Source organism: Alligator sinensis, unplaced genomic scaffold (genome assembly GCF_000455745.1).
Source record: "Alligator sinensis unplaced genomic scaffold, ASM45574v1 scaffold857_2, whole genome shotgun sequence".
Lineage (NCBI taxonomy): Eukaryota > Metazoa > Chordata > Crocodylia > Alligatoridae > Alligator > Alligator sinensis.
Window position 1 is genome coordinate 148,584 of NW_005842261.1, and position 19,649 is coordinate 168,232.

Here is a 19,649-nt window from a genome sequence, read left to right on the forward strand (position 1 = left end):
ACATTGAACACCTTCAAGAGCAAACTGGATGCTCATCTTGCTGGGATCCTATGAACCCGGCTGACTTCCTGCCCTTTGGGCAGGGGGCTGGACTCGATGATCTTCCGAGGTCCCTTCCAGCCCTAATGTCTATGAAATCTATGAAATCTATGAACCAACCTGAACTCACCACACTCACCTTGGTGTCCGCTCTGAAGTCAAGCAGACTGCTCATGTGAGCAAATGGAAGAAGATGCTTCTAAAATCCAACCAAGGTGCCCTGGGATTAAACCACTGAATACATAACTAGCTGTGACAGCAAGTCCCACCTAAATCAGTGACACTTCTGGAAACCATAGGGCCACTTAAACACCAGCCCAGACTTGATTGTCAGAGTGCAAAGGGACACATTTCATTTCCTGTGTTGTTTTAGAAACTGACCCCTCTGCAAAGCACTGAAACATTTTGAAAAACTAAATTAAGATGAGACATGTTTTGCTCTAGCAGCTGTACTAGGGCCTGGTATGAGGCTGCATGATATGAAGAAAGGACTGCATAGCAGGATGGTTACGCCAGCAAACACCGATTCACCTTTGCTGGTATATTTTTGTCTTTAAAGGCAAAAATTGCTGATGGTGATACCTGGGTTGTGTGCACAGAGACTTTGAAAAATGCAGCAGGATACGAAAAGTGCTCACATCCAAGGTCATTGTATATTTTGTGCCTGCTAATCTATGACAGATTACAGCCCTTTTAGACTTTGGCTCCAAGTAAATGACTCCAAAAGAATGAATCCTCGCTAACACCCCTCTCAAAGTGCAGAGTTAGACTAGAAGGGTGTAGCTTGGAGCTGTGTTAGTCTAAGGACATAGGCAGACAAGGTTATTTGGGTGAATCTGATATCTTTTATTAGACCAACTCAAATAGTTGGAAGAAAAACTCTGAGTTAGAATAGAGGAAGAGCTTTTGCCTTGTGCTTTCAAGGTCAATAGACTTGCATCCTGATTGACCAGCAGGAGATGTGAATTAACATTGGAGGGCTTTTCACCGACATCTGTGAACTGACTGCAGAGAGTACTATGAATGCCACCCAGATTGCCTTGATGTGTGGCTTATCTGGTGTTTCAACCGATTTGTGTAACGTAGCACACTAATGACCATATTGAAAAAATATTAACGTGCCGGACTTCCTCTGATACCGTTGTAATTTGTTTCATTGAGAGATTAATTTGTTTCATTGAGAGATAGGTACCCAATCCCATATACCTTTAAAGCAGGGCCTGAGTTTCTTCTGTGGTAATTGTACCAGTTACGCAGGCAAAATGTTAATCAGGAGCTTCATTAAGTAGACTAGACCCTACAGTTTCTCAATTATATCTTAATGGGTTTTTCAGCTGTTCCATTGATGAGATGGCTGGCTGGATTGTATTGATATCACTTTAACAATGGCTTCACAATCAGCATGAAAGTTCTCCTCTGCTGGGTCGTATTTATGTTATCTCAACTCCATGAAAAATATCCTGTTTCCTCAATCAATTCATAGTTACATTGCCCTCACACCAGTTCATTTTGTCATTGCAACAGACTAACAATGAGATGAGAACTTGGGAAGGAAAGCAAGATGAATCCAAAGCAAAATGAGTGAGGCGTACATAATTAGACAGTGAGAGAGGGAGAAACTAAATTAAAGACATACTCTTCTCCAGGTTTCCAAGGCAGCAAGTGGCAGTTCCTTATAGAGCCTGCATTGTTACGATTCCTTAAAATGTTACAGTGTTGGTTTCCTCTATATTTCTGATAAAGGGCATATATCCTTTTTAAATTGAGATCCTTTGAAACAATGGGGGAAAGGTCTGGGACGTTATGTAGCAGATGACTGGTTATGCTGACATCGCCATCTATTTGACCTTCTCTTACAACATGACATTGCATCCCACAAAGTTCAGTGGCAGGCAGGCAGCCTATATTAATATATACAAAGGGTCATGATCTTTAACACTTGGCTCCTCATCTGATACTGCACATCACTTACCCATGATGAGATCTGCAGCAGAGGAATTTTTTCCAGACTGACCTGAAGACCAGCAACAATGAGAAGGATGTGGGGCTGCTCTGTAATAATATATTTGCAAAGTATGTTCTGCATGTTTGTCTGAGTGCTGTAAGTAAGGGATGTTGACTGCATGAGGAGGTTGGTTTCGTTTAATAGGAGGAAAAACAGGAGAGAAAGACAATGGCTCAAAAAAAGAATCCCTTAACAAGCACTGGCAGACTCTCAGCAGATAATGGGAGGACAACTGACCCAGGGGAACTTGAGGAGCTCACTAAACTGGTTTTGGGAAGCAGACCTGACAAACTAGGAGTCAAGGATTTCAGGTGAGTTCAAAGGACTCTTGCCAAAGTTCATCATTTGGCGGTAGCCAATCTGGGGGTAACAGACTGACACCTACAGACAGCTGCCATGGTATCTCAAGAAACCTTATTTAAGCTCTGTTCAGAAGGTGAAAGGGCTTAGGTCAGACAGGCATGCACGTGGATCTTTTGCTGCTTTAAAAATCCTCTTGTTTTCGGTTATGCCTAGCTCCTACCGGAAAGGTTACACCAGTCTGTAAACTGGTTACCGCAAGCCTCACTTGCCACGCCGTCCTGAAGGTACCAAATCCTGTTGGACCTGCTCAGGTAGCTCCAACAATGCACAAGCTACCATGGCCCAAGGCCTCTGCAAGGATGAAAGAATGACAGGAGTCCACTGTAGGAAAGGTAAAACCACAAAGGCCTGATACGAGGGGGTATGTTCAGAGAGGGGCAGTTGGCCCCAGAATCATTATGGTGATTTTTCACACAATGATAGAAATTTAAGATTGAAGAGACCTATCATGTCATTCAGTCCCTCAGCTCCCCCTTATCCAGTCAATTCAGGATAGGCTCCTAAAGAGCATTTGCCGTTCTTATTCCAGTTTTAGTATTAAATGAAATCCCAGCTTCTCCCTCTTCCCTGGGGACTAGTGGAGGAGATACCTGCACTGTGAACATACAACTGTAAAATGCTGTATAATTGTTACCAAAAGGGCTGTGGCATTCCCACCTTTGCTCAGTAAAATGTCCAAGTATGTCATGAGCAGTATTCAGGGCATCTTCTTCCATACTCTGCTCATAACCTTGCAACTGCTGAGTAAGATGATGCCTTCATCTACAGATCATGATATAAATACATTAGTGAAGAGAGTGTGGAAGTGGAAGATTATAACAAACTGAAGCCAGAGAACTGACCCAGGACATTATAAAACCTACTTCATCTGCAGAGATTCATGTTAAGGGAGAGAGAGTCCTTGCATTAGGAACACAAAGCAACACGGGTTAGGGACCAACAAAGTACTGAAGGCAGAGCCCATGTAACTTAGTGGAGTAAAATTAATTGAATACTGTTATATCTTTCTGAGATTTCCTGCTCCACCCATTCCTACAGCTTCTTAGCCCACTGGTTTTCCATAAAATGCCTCCCAACAAAAGCAAGCATCATGCCTGCTGCTAGAAGAAGCCAGGGAGGATGATTGCCATCTGAAAACCTTTCCATTGATTTCAGTAGACCTAGGATCAGCCTCATCCTTACCCACAATCTCACTGTGGGTGAATGAATCACAATTAATGCACTGATAGTAGATCAATGCATTGTTGTATCAAAATTCATCATTTTACGCTTTTGTCTGTTAAAAGAAAATATGAACAATTTGCTTAGTTCAATTTAATTTCCCAGCTCTTCATGTGAGGAATACAGATGAATTGCTCAGTGGTCTTCTGTCCAGAAACTTAATTTGATCTTATCAGCTGGTCCCATGGTTATTTTTCAGCTATTTTGCAGTTGTAGGAACAAATCCTCTCCATGTGACCTGTCGGATAATCCAGCACATTTATTGCCTTCTCCTCCTGTTAGATGAGCTTTTATGCAGCTCTGTGACTGACTGACTCAAAAAGGAAAGTATTCTACAAACTGAGATGCTATGTAAACCTTTTGGTGGCTGCTTTTACAGGACAAAAGCCCTGGCTCTTGAAAGTCCAAACGTAACTATGACAATGCTCCTCTCACTGAGCGGCCAGATTAATGTGCAACACAAAGCCATATTCAGCTGAGGCTAAAGCAAGAGGCTGACATGTGGTTCACTTCAGACAAGATCAAGGGAAAAAACAGAGAATCATGACTATTACTACCATGGCCACTGCCACGACTGCAAGCACACCATGCAACTTGGAGCTCTACTTCAGCCATTTTCCTTAAACCTTTTTTCCTAGGCTGACCACCCCATCCATCCTTATGTTGTGCTACAGCTGCAGTGTGTGGGGAGCCCCAGTTAGCCCAGCTCTGCTGCACGACGCTATCCAGTACTTGGGGTGGACTGCAATGATTCTCCATTTAGTAGCTGGGAAGGGTTAACTCCTTCCCTGCCAGCCATTCAAATGGGCTTCACCCCCACTCCCCCCCCACCACTCCCGGGAGCTGGAATTTCATAGATTTCATAGACGTTAGGGCTGGAAAGGACCTGGGAAGATCATCGAGTCCAGCCCCAATTTAGGATGAGTTACCATTTTCACACTAGGCTATATGGACTGAGCAGTATCATTAAGGCCATAGCAAATTATATAAAAGGGCACTAACTAGTCATGAAATAAAAGCAAAAGTCACAAGCTTATTATTAAAAAATGCACAGAAGTCACAATCTTTTCCTTTTACAATAAAGGAAGTGGGCTGGATGGGAACTGGATTTCCAGTTCTATATATAAAAAAAAAAAAAAATCCTGTACCAAATTGCACTGAGAGAGCAAAATCTTCAAAATGTTTGGTTCTCTGCTCCCACAGAGGTCAGTGCTGACTGAAGGGACCTGGTCCTTCATGAGAGGGTGGCAGGGCCCATCTGAAAGGAGTTGGCACTTCACAAGAGAATCATAAAGCCCAGCAGCATCAGGCCTAAGAAATCCCATGTGACACTGATGAGCATTAAGGAAAAGATTTTCAAAGATGTTCAGCATTAGCCTGATTCTCCTCTTCACTGATGCCAAGGGAAGCAGAACTAAACCATGCCAGAGTTCAAGGGAGGACAGAGTCTTCATTTTTAATCAGATGGTATCAGCTAGGATCCTCACACTCTTCCTTGGATAGTCCATTTTAAAAATGAGCTGTTTTTCCCCTCATTTTTGGAAACATTTAGGCCTGCTCACCTTAAGTGATTCTTAATTAGCCCTGACCCCAAGGCGAAGGACAGACATTCAGAAAGCCTGAGCCTGAATTGATTCAATCTTTGCAGGTTAGTTTAACTTGAAAAACTTGAATTGATCTGCAGGTGGATAGACATTCCCTTTTCATTCCAGAAATGCAGGCACATGCTTGCAGTGGCTCAGGCTAGAAGCTGGGGGGCTCTAGAGCAGCCCATCCCTTCCCTTCCCTTCCACAGTGCTGAGCTGAAGGTGGAGGGAGCATGGCCAGGCCCCAGAAGGACACTGATCAGGGAGGGGCTTAAACCCCAACCCTGCCTGCACCATCTCAGGCTTTTCCCTCCTTGCTGCTCAAGGGGCAGGAGTTTTGCCAGACCCCAGCCCAGGGCTTGCACTTTGAGGCAAAGGGGGTAGGGTGGGTGCAGTGTATGCATCTGTTGATGATACTGATCTTATTAATCTACCTCTCCCTGTCTGCAAACCTGACAGGGCTGCAAGCCACGGTGTTTATCAGCCCATCAGCAAAACAAAAGCCTCTCTCATTAGTTCAAGCTCTTCTTAAACAGTCTTTACCAGGACTAGTTGTCCTGTTGATTAGTTACAAAAAGCCCTAAGCGGTCACTGTTCTGTCTGCCGTTGTTCTGTCTGTCTGTCCCAGGGAAACTCAGGACATACACACACAGACACCTCTCAGCATTAGCTAGCATACAACATGCCTAGGGTCCCTGGGGCTGGGGTCTGTGCTGTGGGAGATGGGAGGGAGGGGGGATTCCCTGCTTGAACAGGGAGGGAAGCCAGGCAGGCCTGTCAGATCAGTCTCTGTCAGGGAGAGGAGGCAGGCCTAGCTTGTTCTCTGGAGCAGAGAGAACAGGCTGGCCCCACCTAGCCCAGCCCAGCCCAGGGCTGCAAAGCATCTGGGATGCCGGGGGACTCTGGTTTAACTTAAACCAGGAAGGGGTCTGGGACAGACATTGCATACACCATTTTGACTCAAATCAGTTAAGTCTGATACTACATTCAACTAGGTTTATCTTAAACCAGTTTCAGACTTTTGAAACTGGTTTATGTGGCCTGAACTTATGTTCTGGTACAGGTTTAAAACCAGTCGCTGATCACTTAAACCAGTTTATGTGTAATGTCTGTCCCTAGCCCAAAGGATCTGTTTTTACTTCACCTTCCCTTAAGTAAATGTTTCTTGAGCCATTAAAATTCACGTTTAATTCTCCCTTGGGTCAAACTTCCCATCACTTGCCCAAAATAGGAATGACACCCAATTCTGGGGTCCACTGCATGGGATCAGGGTCTGATTAGTACTGAGGGTTAGGCCTATTAATTACCACTATTATTAAGTATGGCAGATCTCTAATACTTTCAATAGAAAAAAAAAGTATCTGATCCAACCATTTTAATGCCTCCCAGAAGGCCTTTTATAGCAGATCCATCCTGGCTAATAAGCCCTTTGATTGTATGAAAGCTTAGAAACATCTGCTTTAAGTGCAACATTTGTAACCCTTTGAGCCTGGCCTTAAATGTGCTATTTCTGGATTATGCTAGTGACTGACATGCTGCCCTGCTGGATGTGTTATCTTGCATTTTAGGAAGACTGAGGGTTGTGATTTACAGTGCTCCCTGCTTGGGAAATAAAGACATTTCTTCTTTGATCTATCCTCCTAAAAGTATGGCATGGGAACAGTAACCTGGCCATGGGAGAAGGGCGTGGGGTGAGAACAGAGTATGGAGATGCCTTAATTCATCCTAAATAAAAGGTTGATGTACTTATTTGATCAGCTGGAATCCCAAATATTGGTCTAGAAGAGATGAGTATTTATAGATATGGGCTGCCCAAACCCTGTTTAAATACACTGTCACTGCTAGTGGGGGAGCTCTGATTACAGTGCAATGAAAAATAAGCAATCTTCTCGGTAACCTTTGTATTGCTGCAAAAACCTTGGAGGTCACACAAGCTATTTGGGGCAGGGGGTGTCATATTCTCCTCAAATATGGGACCAGATATTCAGCTCCCAGGTGCACAATTCACTACCCAAAGGCAGAAGTGTGTGTGTGTGTGTGTGTGTGTGTGTGTGTGTGTGTGTATTGCATAGACAAAATATTATTAGGAAAACTGTGGTCTCAGACTGATCCTCATTGTAGACAAAAGCAAAACACTCACACCCTTTAACTCACATGCTATTACTCTGGCAAATGACACTGGTATTTTAAAATATTCTAATATTTGTGAATGTTACTTCATCTCAAGAGAATGAATTTTTAACCAAGCTTTACTATTACCCAATATGCATGTCGACAAGTGGGAGCATGGCATTTCTTTCACAAGCATGTAGAGAACTAACACCATATATTGTTTCTGCGCCAATAAACTGTAGATACTGCATGGATATTTATCACTAAATAAATAATGCCTATTCCCCCAGGTTGATGGAGCAATAAAGTTGCTCAGAGTATTGGAAGGATATTTGCGTTTGACACAAGTTTTATCAATATAGTTGTGTTCCAGATAAGCATGAACTAGATAATAATGCTTCCCCTTGTGATATGAACAGAGTGGGCAATGCCAAAATTCCTCTGTGATTGCTGGGGAGATGACAGCTGCAGACCTAGCAGAGGACAGGATTCAGCATCCGGGAGTTTATTTATGACTGTGACCGAGAAACAACAAAAGATGGGTTTTGTATTCAAGAAGACATTAGGACAAAAAAACCCAAAACCCTGCTTATTCAGATGACATAGATTTCACCCTAAAATATTCTGTGTGAATATTTTTGCTTGATTTTGTTTTTTTTAAGCATTTGGCATATGTTTGCTGTAATTTCATTTGACAATTTTTTTAAAACATACAAACAGTTATTCCCCCTCATCAGCCAGTGAAGCTGGGTTTATGGTTGTTTTGCATCATCATTATAGTGCACAGCAGCCAGAGCACACCAGTTAACCTGGCATACTGCTGTGTAATATCTTGTTGCAATTCTGCAGGATATTTTCAAACAAAGCTTGGAGAATAACACATCAATTAATGCTCGCTCTGGTCATTCATTCAAAGCACAGAAGAAGCCTTTACCTGCTTTTGTACATTCAGAAGAAGTATCTTCCTAAAGATGTCTGCTTGCTTCAAAAACTTTCAAACACAAGGGTCAGACAAGTAGCATACAGCAGCGACTGGGGTGAGCTCATATACTTCTGACAGCTAATATGCAACTCTGTTTAGTTAGCCTACAAGGTGCAAATCCAGCCTGCTTTTTGCCTGGCTTCCTCCTAATACAGCTAAGTACCTCCTGCAAAGAGGAAATAGTTGTGTATCAATGTGGAGCACCAGATCTGTTACAGCTGAGAGCCTGTTTCTGGTAAGCACATACGCACACGCACGCTGTGTAATTTTTCAGGAGAATATTAGTGGTCTACATTTGGAGTCATCTGAGGACGAGATAACAAGGATACAAAAGAGCAGCATTTCTTATAATCCACATATTCTACCAAGTTTTCTTGTCTGGTTTTGGAAGGGAACAAGATATCACAGGGCAATATTAACTCTACAGTAATGGAGTTCTTTGTCAGTGAATTACCCACACGTTCATGATGTGCGTCTATGTACAGATTATCGTGCCTATTTTTATTGTACATCAGCAAACATGTTTTATCCTTGATGCTTAAGAGCCTTGTGCTGGCATGAGGAGCAGCTAAGACAGTACAGCATTGGTTTAAACTCAGATTACACAGTGTTATAGATAATCAAAGAAAATACACTTTAATTACATTTTTAAAATAGGCAACCATTTACCAGATATTATCAGTTGAGAGGAATGGGCTCTGTTGCTCAGGACTGTGCACTATCTCTTTAAATACTGATCATATTTCTTAGACTGGGAGAGCAAGAGAGCGAGGGAATGATCTATATTTCTAATTATAACCAGCTTGGATCTTCCACACTTGATTTGGCTTCCTGCTGGTTAGAGGGTTGTGCCAACACCTTTTCTTTCAAGCTTTTGCACTAAAGCTGAAGAAAATAAATGTATTGTCAACCATTTCTCCAGCAAGAGTCAGTGCTGTCATTAGTTAATTTTGTTAAACGCTGCAAAGGAGCAAAGCACATTAGAAAGGCTATTTGTTCTTCACTGTCAGCAAAGTAGGTATGTATTTGTGGAGCTGCACGGTAGATGGGGGAAGTGGAAGGAGTTTTCTTGGATCATACATTAAAAGACAGATTATGGTAACGGCATCTAGAATCCAAGCTGAGATCTCACTTTCCCTTTACTCTGCACTTCGACTTCTACCCTGGAAGAGGAGAATTAATAGCAGACCACAAACCACATTTCTGGATGTGAAACAAAACGTTTGAGTGCATTTTGTTAAGTAAGATGCATCAAGTACGCAAAGGAGAAATTGAGGCTTCCAGTTTTTGTGCTCAATTCTGCTCACTTGGTTTGATCTCTCACCCTTGTTCTCCACTCATGAAGATTTGCTGAGGGCCCCACTCATCTTGTCTGATGCCTACAGCATGTACTCTGTAGAGCTAAAGTTAGCATTGGTATTTTCACATACTGAACCCAGTACCTTTGGTTTCCTGATCTGTGATTTAGGGTTTCTGGGTGCTATTGTAATACAGATAATTGCAGAGTTTAGGTGGCAGTGAGCAAAACAACCTAACAGGACGCGGAACTACAACATGAGTCACTGTATAGTCTATTCTTGCAAACCGTGCTACCTAAAATTACCAGTGTTTTTCCTTAAACCTTAAACTAGCATCTACCTATCAGTAAAGTTAAGCAGTGAACTTGTTAATGATTCCTGCTATGTGAGTAAAGACTGAGGCATAGACAGCAGGGTGCTGAGAGAATATAATCTCTCTACCTAAATTATCTGTGAAATACATCTTGATCCTCTCTAGGACCTAAAGGGACTGTATTGAAGCATTCTTATTTTAAGTTTAAATTTCCTCTTATATCCAGAGAATGGCTACTAACCACTTTTCCTCAATGGTCCCTCAAGCTCACTCACCCGCTATTCCAGAATGATTGCTGGTAACACCCATAGTCCTACCTGAATTATGATTGACTTCATCCATATTACTGGCTTATTTTAGATACTGCCTGTCCTTCTGCTGAAATCAAGGGAATAGGATGCTAACTGAAAGAGAAAGGGATCATAGAACAAATAAAGGGTGAAGAGATGTCAGATATTTCCTTCCAGACTCTCAGTTCCTGATTTTACAAAGAACTGAGAAGAAAGGAAGGGGAACAAAATCTGAACTCAGAGATTCGATAGGGCTAAACCGACCAGGGAAGCTGCTGAAAAAAGACTTTGGGAGGGACTGAAACTGGCTGAATGATTTTGAAAAAAATTGGGGGTTGGAAGGAATTTAAAAAATGTCAATGACTTTTGGATTCTTTAAACAAAATGTCTCATTTTTGAAACACTGAAACATTTACATGCACAAACCACATTTTTTCACATGTTTTCTTCATTTTGAGAATCAGCCTATGCAGGTTCTTTTAATGTTTTAGAAAGGCTACATAAGCCCAAAAAATGAAATGAAATAGGGACAACTCCAACCAAATTTTTGTTGTGAGTTGATTTTTTTTTGGTTCAGCCTCCAGACTAAAAAAACCCAACACCTATGTATCTGACCTGTGAAACTATAGGTGACAGACACCAGAATGTATTGGGTGTACTGTACCAGAAAGCTATAACATGCGTGTATGTTTAAAATGGACAAACCTTTAATGTTCTTTGCTAATCTGATTTAATGAGAAGTACCACATCTTGAATCTGACAATATATCATTGGAAACATGGCAAATGCAGTTCTAAGCTACAACTTCATTGTTCTAGGCTTTCTTTGTTACCCTGCTGCTTGTTATCTTTCAGATTAGAGCTGAGATACTGCCTTGCACTTCAGACCTCTGGCTGAGACACAGCTGCTCTTCTCTGCTGTCTTTGCATTTCACACAGGAGGACACAAGATGATAATAATAACTATGTTATTTTGCACTTTTAAAACATTTTCCAGCCAAGGCACTTAACTAAATGAACTGAGCCTCAAAACATTACTGTGAAGTACAGAAGACCCTAATTATTTGGGGGAAATAGTTTCTTTGTGGCTGGGGTATGCTGGAACATCTGGAACAGATGTTTTTATGGATTGTCTAATACATAGAAGTCAGACTGTAAAGGGCAATTATTTTGGGCGGAGGGCCGCTTACTGAGTTTTGGCAAGCCATCGAGGGCCACATGACAGGCAGCCCAGGGCAGATTAATATTAATTTTCTAAATTTTTTAGGGGCCCCGCGGGCCAGATAGAATGCCTTGGTGGGCCACATCCGGCCCGTGGGCCGCATTTTGCCCACCCCTGGGTTAGACCCTACACAGCCTGGCTAGACCCTACCAGTCAGTCCTATGTATGGTACTTCATGGTTCAATAGGATCCTTGATCTAGTGCCTGTCAGGTTTCATTGTAGCAGTGAACAGAATTAAAATCAGTGTTTCTCCATTAAAACAAGTTTAACTCTGGAATGTGTGATTTATACCTACATTACCCCTCTGATCTTGTCTTGTCAGGGTTTGTTTTGCTAATATACTCCAGTTCAGTGATGAGAGTGATGGATTATGAACCCCCAAATCCTACTGAGTCCACATTACAATCAAAGAAAAATTATATTTGACTAAGCAATTGCGAGATGAAGGGAAGACTATCCACTCCCAACACATCCTTTTTATTTTATACCTCCTCCAGAGCATAGTCTAGCTCCACTAGCATCAATTGCCTTCTTTTTCATTCTCTACTTGTATTAAACAGCTCAGCCAAGTTCCACTTCACTGACATGTAAAGAATATCCTTCAGCTGCTATGTGGCTCACATGCCAGCATAAGAAGTCTAATGCCTTGATGGGGCCTTTACATAGAGGTGCACATTTCTTTAGGATCACTGTGTTTCATTGTTTTCCAGTGAGAATCATCCCAACTCCACAGAGAATGTAGGTTCTTCAATGAATTTTCTCCACCCATGCAGCGGTATTCTTCAGTGGATCAAAGCTAGAAGTCTTCACAGGAGATTAATATATGCCTCATGTACTAACAGGGGCACTTCAGTTTTATTCCTAGTGCTCTGCTGACACAGATTAGTTTGTTCTCCTTTGCAGCACCTGTGCATCAGGCTTCAATGATTTTCTGTAATACCCTCAAGTATTTTTCCTGATCTGTGTTCAACTTTACACGCACACGTCAGTTTAGTTTCCTGTGCCCAACTTAATTATTTTACATTTCTCTACATTAAATTGCATTTGCCATCTGTTGGTCCAATTGCCCTAAATGACTCAAACCTTTTTAGAGTCTAATGCGACTGTTCTTCATTATTTGCTTGTTTGGTCTCTCTCCCTCTCCAAATTTTATGAAGACGGCAAAATTGGAGGAATAAAAACCTGAATGGAATTTAAATAACCTCATACTGATCATGATGGCTCCAAGGTGCCTCAAAAGCAGACACCGTCTGTCCGAGAAGAGGGCTGAAGTCTTTGTTCTTGAAGATAACCCAGGTGTTGATGTTGGCAGCCAAAGTACATACCAAGTACAACCCAGGTGTTGTTGATCGGGGCCATAGTGCATACAATAAGCTATATTCAACTGAGTAACATGTGAGAGTTTTATCCAAAAAACATTATTAAAATAATGCCCATAAGAAGAGTTTCAATACAGGTCTGATCTTACTTACATCAAAGTAAAGCCCAAAATGAGGTTTCTTGTCCTTGTATCTAATTATCTTAAATAATAACATGGAAGGTAAGAGGGAAATAGAACAGGCTAGAAAATTTGGTAAGTAGATAAATGAGCTGATCAATGAAATTAAGGGCATCAGAAATAGAGGAATCAGCTATAACCTGAAAATTAACACTCCTGAAACATCTGAAATCATGATAGATATAAATACTATGCCTTTTTCCCTAAATTCAAGATTATCAAATAGAGGGCATAGAGATCAAGGGACAGTATAGTCTAGTACAGTGGTTTTTAAACTGTGGTCCACAGACCTCTGTGGGTCCACAGACTATGTGTAAGGGGTCTGCAAAAGATGACATCAAAAGTATGTGAATACCCAGACTTACAATTCAAAGGGGTCTGCACCTCCACTTGAAATTTCCCAAAGGGTCCACACCTCCATTCAAAATTCAAAAATTTTTAGGTGCCCAGAAATGAAAAGGGTTGAAAACTACTGTGCTAGTATTCAAGCGGATGGCTGCATCAATCTTTTCCATGCCATGAAAGTTAGTGGGATCACTTGCAAAAGTGCAGACAAATTGTAGTGCCCATTGACTTCAGTGAGATTTATGGATGCTCATTTCTGGAAAATCGGATCTTACACGGATTCTTTGGTCTTTCATCAAATTTCCTCTGTGGTTTTGTGGCTGGCAATATTAACTCAAGTTTTGGTTCTGTCAGTGTCAGCATCTGCAGTTCAAAAGATTTTTTAAAGGCCTCTAGAAAAACCCCTCTATTATAATATGAAAGGAATTCACAGTTTCCTTTATCTGAAAAAGGTGAGAAAAGATCAATTCTAAGCAATTTGAAGCTTAATCTTCCTTCTGGGAAAACTTGGGCCTGTGGCTATCATACACCATGAAATTTGCTGGGCAGGAGCTATGGTATGTCTAAGGTTATTTAAAAGTTTAGGAAAGACAAAGTCTAGTATTGACAGTGCCGTCACCGGGGCTCACAGAATTTGCGGAGTTCACTTCCAGAGACACAGCCTTTTAAGTGGCTAGCAGAGCAAGGGCATTCTCATTTTGGTCATATTTGTACTGGAGTAAGGCCAGTGAATCCTTATTGACAAGGGTGTCACTGAGTCTGGCCCCACAAGACTAGCAGGTTCAGATTATTGTGAGACCTCTCCATCACAACACGCTTGAAGAATCTATCTATATTTAAATGAGATGTGAATCACTGCATCCAGGTTTTTCTTGCAATAAAACAGAAACAGAAGAACCAAGTGTCTATGCCAGTTGTTACAACACAAGAAAGACCTTGGAATTATTGTACTGCTCTCTCAAAATGTCAGCTCAAAGTACTGCAGCAACCAAAACAGCCAAAAAAAAGTTGGGCAACATTAAGAAGGGAATCATCATGCTATTATACAAATCTATGGTGTGCCTACATCTTGAATACTGTGTACAGTCCTGGTCTGTGCATCACAAAAAGAAAGTAGAATTGAAAAAGGTACATAGAAGGGCAACCAAGATGATTTGGGGTATGAGCAGTTGTCATACCCCTAAGAGGACTAAAAGGCTAGGAAAGGGGGGAAGGAGGAAGATATGATAGAGGCCTATAAAATGATGAAGGATGTGGAAAAAGTAAACAGGTAACTGCTATTCATCTGGTCGCAAAATACTAAAACCGGAGGCACAGAAATTAGTCAGAGACACGTTTAAAACTAACAAAAGAAAGTACTTTTTTCACACAATGTGTAGTTAATTTGTGGAATCCATTGCTACGGGAAGTGGTAGAGACACCATAGTCAGGTTCAAAAAAGGGACTAGACAAATTCATAGATGATAGCCCTATTGATGGCTGTTGAACAGAACAGTTGGAGATGTTTGCTCTGGTATCTCTAAACCAATAACAGTGAATGCTAAGAAGGGTAATGAGTAGGGAATAGATCACGCAATGTATCTGCTTCAATATTCTCTCCAAAGCAGAGGTTTCCAAACTTTTCTTATTGCATACCCTCTTTCCAGATTTACCAGCTTCACGCGGACCTCTGCCAGCATATGTTTTGTATTTTAACCCCCTAAATGGCAATTATTCTTATCATGAAAATTAAATCTGCCATTATACAGTTTCTCTTGCATACCCCCCAGAGATATCTTGCATACCTTCAGGGGTATGCGTACCACAGTTTGGGAACCCCTGCTCTAAAGTATCCTCACCTGGCACCGTGGGAGAGGATACTAGGATAGATGGACCACTGATCTGACCCAGTATGGCACGTCTTATATTCTTCTATTCTGTGCTGAAAACCTGTATTTCAAGGCCCCCTTTTTCCACAAAGTAGGCAAATTTTATATGAGGGCTATCCAACAACAATCATTCTCTAATTAACATGCAAAATAAAACTATATGAAACTATATGAGCTATATGAAACAATAAACAAATAAAGATCTGCAGGCAGTCCCTTGCCCTTTTCTCATCACTCTTCAGTGTTAAGTCAGCATCCCCAAAGGAGTTCATTATCTTTTCTCTCCTGGACAGGGATTCTTCTTAAACCCTGCAGCTGCAGTCACAACTGCAGTCATCAGTGGTCTTCTGTTCTTCTGTTCAAGGATCCTCCTTACCATGTCCATTGAGAGACTTTTCATTATATATCCTTCAGTCTCCACTGTCAGGTGATCTCCATTCATCTGTATTGGGTGAACATGCTTAGTTACCACCCAACAGAGATCAGATTTGGAAAACCAGGTGGTAGCAACTACTTTCTTCAGGGATGCTACATATGAATGGATGACTGTCCAATTTAAACACTAGTTGTTGCCCTCTATCTGAGAGATACTTAACATATCTCTCATGGCATATGGTTGATTTCTTTTATACGGAGACCTTCAAAGACATTACATTTGAGAACCTCAGCCAAAATGGATCACCTATATGTAGATAGAGTGTATAAATTGTGATAAATTGCGACAACAGTACAGCTGGGAGCTTAGCCACAGGGAGAATGGGGACATGAAGTACCTCAAATGTCATTCTCTTGAGGCTTTGTGGCAATGGAGAAGATACGATTCAGTATTGAATGGATTCAAAGCAAAATGTTTTGATGTAAAAATGTTGAAACAGTTGGTTTTCGGAGAAATTATCTTAACACATTTTATTTCTGACTTTTTTGGAGCCTTTTGTTCTGAAAAAAAAATTCTAGATTTGAGTCTAGGATGAAAAAAATAAAGGTTGAAATATTTGAATTTCCCCCAAGATGAACACTCTAGTCATCAGCTGACTTTGCAGGCAAGTATTGCTCCCATTTTACAGAAGCAAAAAGAGGTGGGTGAAATGAGTACTGAAGGTCACTAGTGTAACCCGGGTAGTATGCAGTAAGGTATCCCCTCTCCAAATTAAGAGATGTCAGTGAGTGCAGGTATGCTATGGGAGGCATGGCTGCATAGCTGTATTCCCCTCCTCTTCCTACAGAGCAGAGAGCAGGGCACTCAGTGAGTCTTAACTATATACAGATTTAATATTATAAGAGAGTTTACAACTTATAATCACCAATTTATATACACACATAAATATTTACAGTTATGAATTTACCCGAACACATGCTAATTAACTCTGAACCCACGCATTGGCCTGGTTCCCTGTGGCCTCCGGGTTAGACTGTAGGCCCTGCCCCTCATTCAGTGCCCCTCAATGGCCTGAGAGGGAGGGGGCACTCAAGGATAAAACAGGGATTAGTTGACAGACCAAATATAATATGCCTGGCAGCGATGAGTCAATAATCAAACATGCACAAACAGGTTACATCAAATAAAACATATTTGTATAAAATGAACAGTACAATAAATACCCTCTCTCTGCCTCGGGCGGCTCTCCCAGCCTGTCAGCCCATTCTCCATGCCGTGCACCAGTGGTCTTGTCCCTGCCTCGTGCAGGGTTGGAGACTCACGCTGCCATGTGCAGCTGCCACAGTCCCTTCAGCTCTATGGCCCTGTGCACCATCCTGTGCACCGATGGCCCTGTCCCTGGCTCGTGCAGGGTTGAGGACCCACGCTGCCACGTGCAGCTGCCACAGTCCCTTCAGCTCTATGGCCCTGTGCACCATCCTGTGCACCGATGGCCCTGTCCCTGGCTCGTGCAGGGTTGAGGACCCACGCTGCCACGTGCAGCTGCCACAGTCCCTTCAGCACTATGGCCCTGTGCACCATCCTGTGCACCGATGGCCCTGTCCCTGCCTCATGCAGGGTTGGAGACCTGCACTGCCACATGCAGCTGCCATGGTCCTATCCATTCCTGGACCCTCTGAGCACTGGCCTGTGCACCGTTGTCCCTGCCCTGTGCAGGGGGGTTGGAGACCCATGTTGCCTAATGCAGCGGCTGGGGTCCTCTCTGCTCCCGGACCCTCCATGCACCAGCCTGTTCCCTCCTTGGCGGGGCAGGGACACAGCCACTTGCTGCTCCTCGATTGGCAACGGTGTCTTCAGGGCACTTCTGGGGCACTGCTGTGCCCCGCTGGTCAGCTCAACCAGCTCTTCACAGCCCTTCTATGTTGTCCCTCATCGAAGCCCCAGCCCCGTGTGCTGGGCATGCTGCCTTTTTATTTTTTCAGAAGGCTCTGCCTCCAGTTCGGGAGCAGACCAATAGAAAAGCTTGAGAGGTTAGTTTCCCCTCAGGTCCTCCTCTGCCCCTCGCCCCCATGCCGGGGCAGGGCAAGCCTCTCACCTCGCCCCCATGCCGGGGCAGGGCAAGCCTCTCTCCTTCCCTTTCCTGATTGGTAGGGAATGGAAATGTCCCCACCAATGTCCCCACCAATCGGAGCTTCCCAGCTCAACCCAGTGAGCCAGGCTTGCCACACTAGGAAGTCCAAGGCAGAGCCAAGGAAAGGGCTTCCTTTTCCTTCACCGACAGATTTTCCTTTCTCCCTCCTTTACAAATGCAGCAACTAGAAGACTTAAAAAAGGTAATCTTGTCCCAATGATACCCAGCAGCTGAAATGTAATGCAACTTACACTTGCAAAGCCGAGAGCCCAAGGTCTCCTTCACCTTGGTTATATTGTGGGTATAATCTCTGCGTGGAAATGAACTGTTCTTCAATAATTTCCCCAATGCATTAACAAAAATAGGCTTTCCCTCACTATCAGGCTATCAGGCGTTTATTTTCCTTCTCCTTGTCACTTAGCAAGTACATTTATTGGGGTCAGTGGAACAAAATATTCCATCTTCCCTTTGTTTAGGTTCCCCTGAGGCCTTCTTACACTATCTCAGGATACAGCTGGAGTAGCAGGTTGTATTATTTCCACACATCTGTGTTTCTAGGCCTCTCCCATCAAAACGTTAGTGCCAAAAACCTGGATGCTTAATATCCTTCTGTCCCCATTCCTTCTGCTGTTGAGTACAGGCCTTCGTTGTTGTAATCCTGGGGCTGTTGGATGTCTGGGGGATGCTCCTGTTGATCACAGCAGCAATTTCTTGTATGCCTCAAAGGACAGGGTTTGGTCTTGGGGGTGTGATGTCTAGAATGTGCTTCTTACTGTCTGATGGCACAGAAAAGTGGCGGTGAGGAGTCTTGGTTAGAAAGGCAGATGAGTTCTGCTTGGAGGTTCACACTGAGAACCCGGCTGGGCACCTCACAGGATGAGACTTTCTCCAGAGATATCTAGGGCATCCTGTTTTAGACTCAGAAAAACCAGATAAAAGTCCCTTTCACAAGATATTTCAGCTTTCCCAGCCTCACCCAACACCAAGAAACGTACACACTCTGAAACTCACTGATCTTTTTCAAGCGTTTGTTGGCTGCCTGTGTAGTGACACTTCCCTTTTCCCCCAAAGTGTCTCTCTCTCACATCACTGACAAACTAAATGATTCATGCATCACGCCAGCTAACCTGAAATATGCTGCTTCTTACTGCTCTCCTTTGACAGTTGTGGGCCTGCCCTGAATGACGACATGCTATGCTGTGCCCCTTTTCCTAAAATGGCTATTGAAAAGGACTCTGTAAGAGCCAGGCAATAACTTTCTTCCCCAAAACCATATTGATCATCCTCCTTAAATCTGATTTGATTTCCCTCAAGACACTGTAGATTGACCACATTCACTGACTTCAACCAAAATTGTGGGAGCTCTGCCTCCTTTTTAAAAAAAGTCTTAATGATTAAAATCTGCAGACCAGACCTGTGTTTTTACATCAGGCAGGTTTAAATGGGACATATTTTTTCCCACATGAGAGCCAGATTAATTAATGCAATATTTTTATTCTATCTCAATAGATGCAATTTGACATCCCATACAGTACATGAGAGTATGGGTAGGAATTTTCACAGAGCTGAATTTCCTAACTACTAATACCCATCATTGTGGCAAATGCCTGTAAGCTCAACTGCCTTTGGATAGGAACAAAAGTTCTGTGAACTAAAGGTCAATACGGCAAGTTGGGAGGAAGCGTCCTTTGGGAGGCTACTGGTCCCAATGTTATTTAATGGATAGATCTCCCTTGGTCTAAATGGGTGCGGCTCTTCTGAAATCAATGCAGCTATTTCAGCTTGTGCCAGCTGAGGCTCAAGGCATTTAATGATGTGACAGAAGGGGTTCCTAGTATCATAAAATAAATCTGAAGAGGTGTGAGCCTCCAGTGCAATAAAGCAGCAAAAGAAAGTCAATAATATTTAGAGCTGTATACACAGGAGTCTCTGATAATGGACTAAGAAGGTGATAGTCCTTTATTCTATGACTCTACTAAGACTCCATCTGAGTGCTCTTC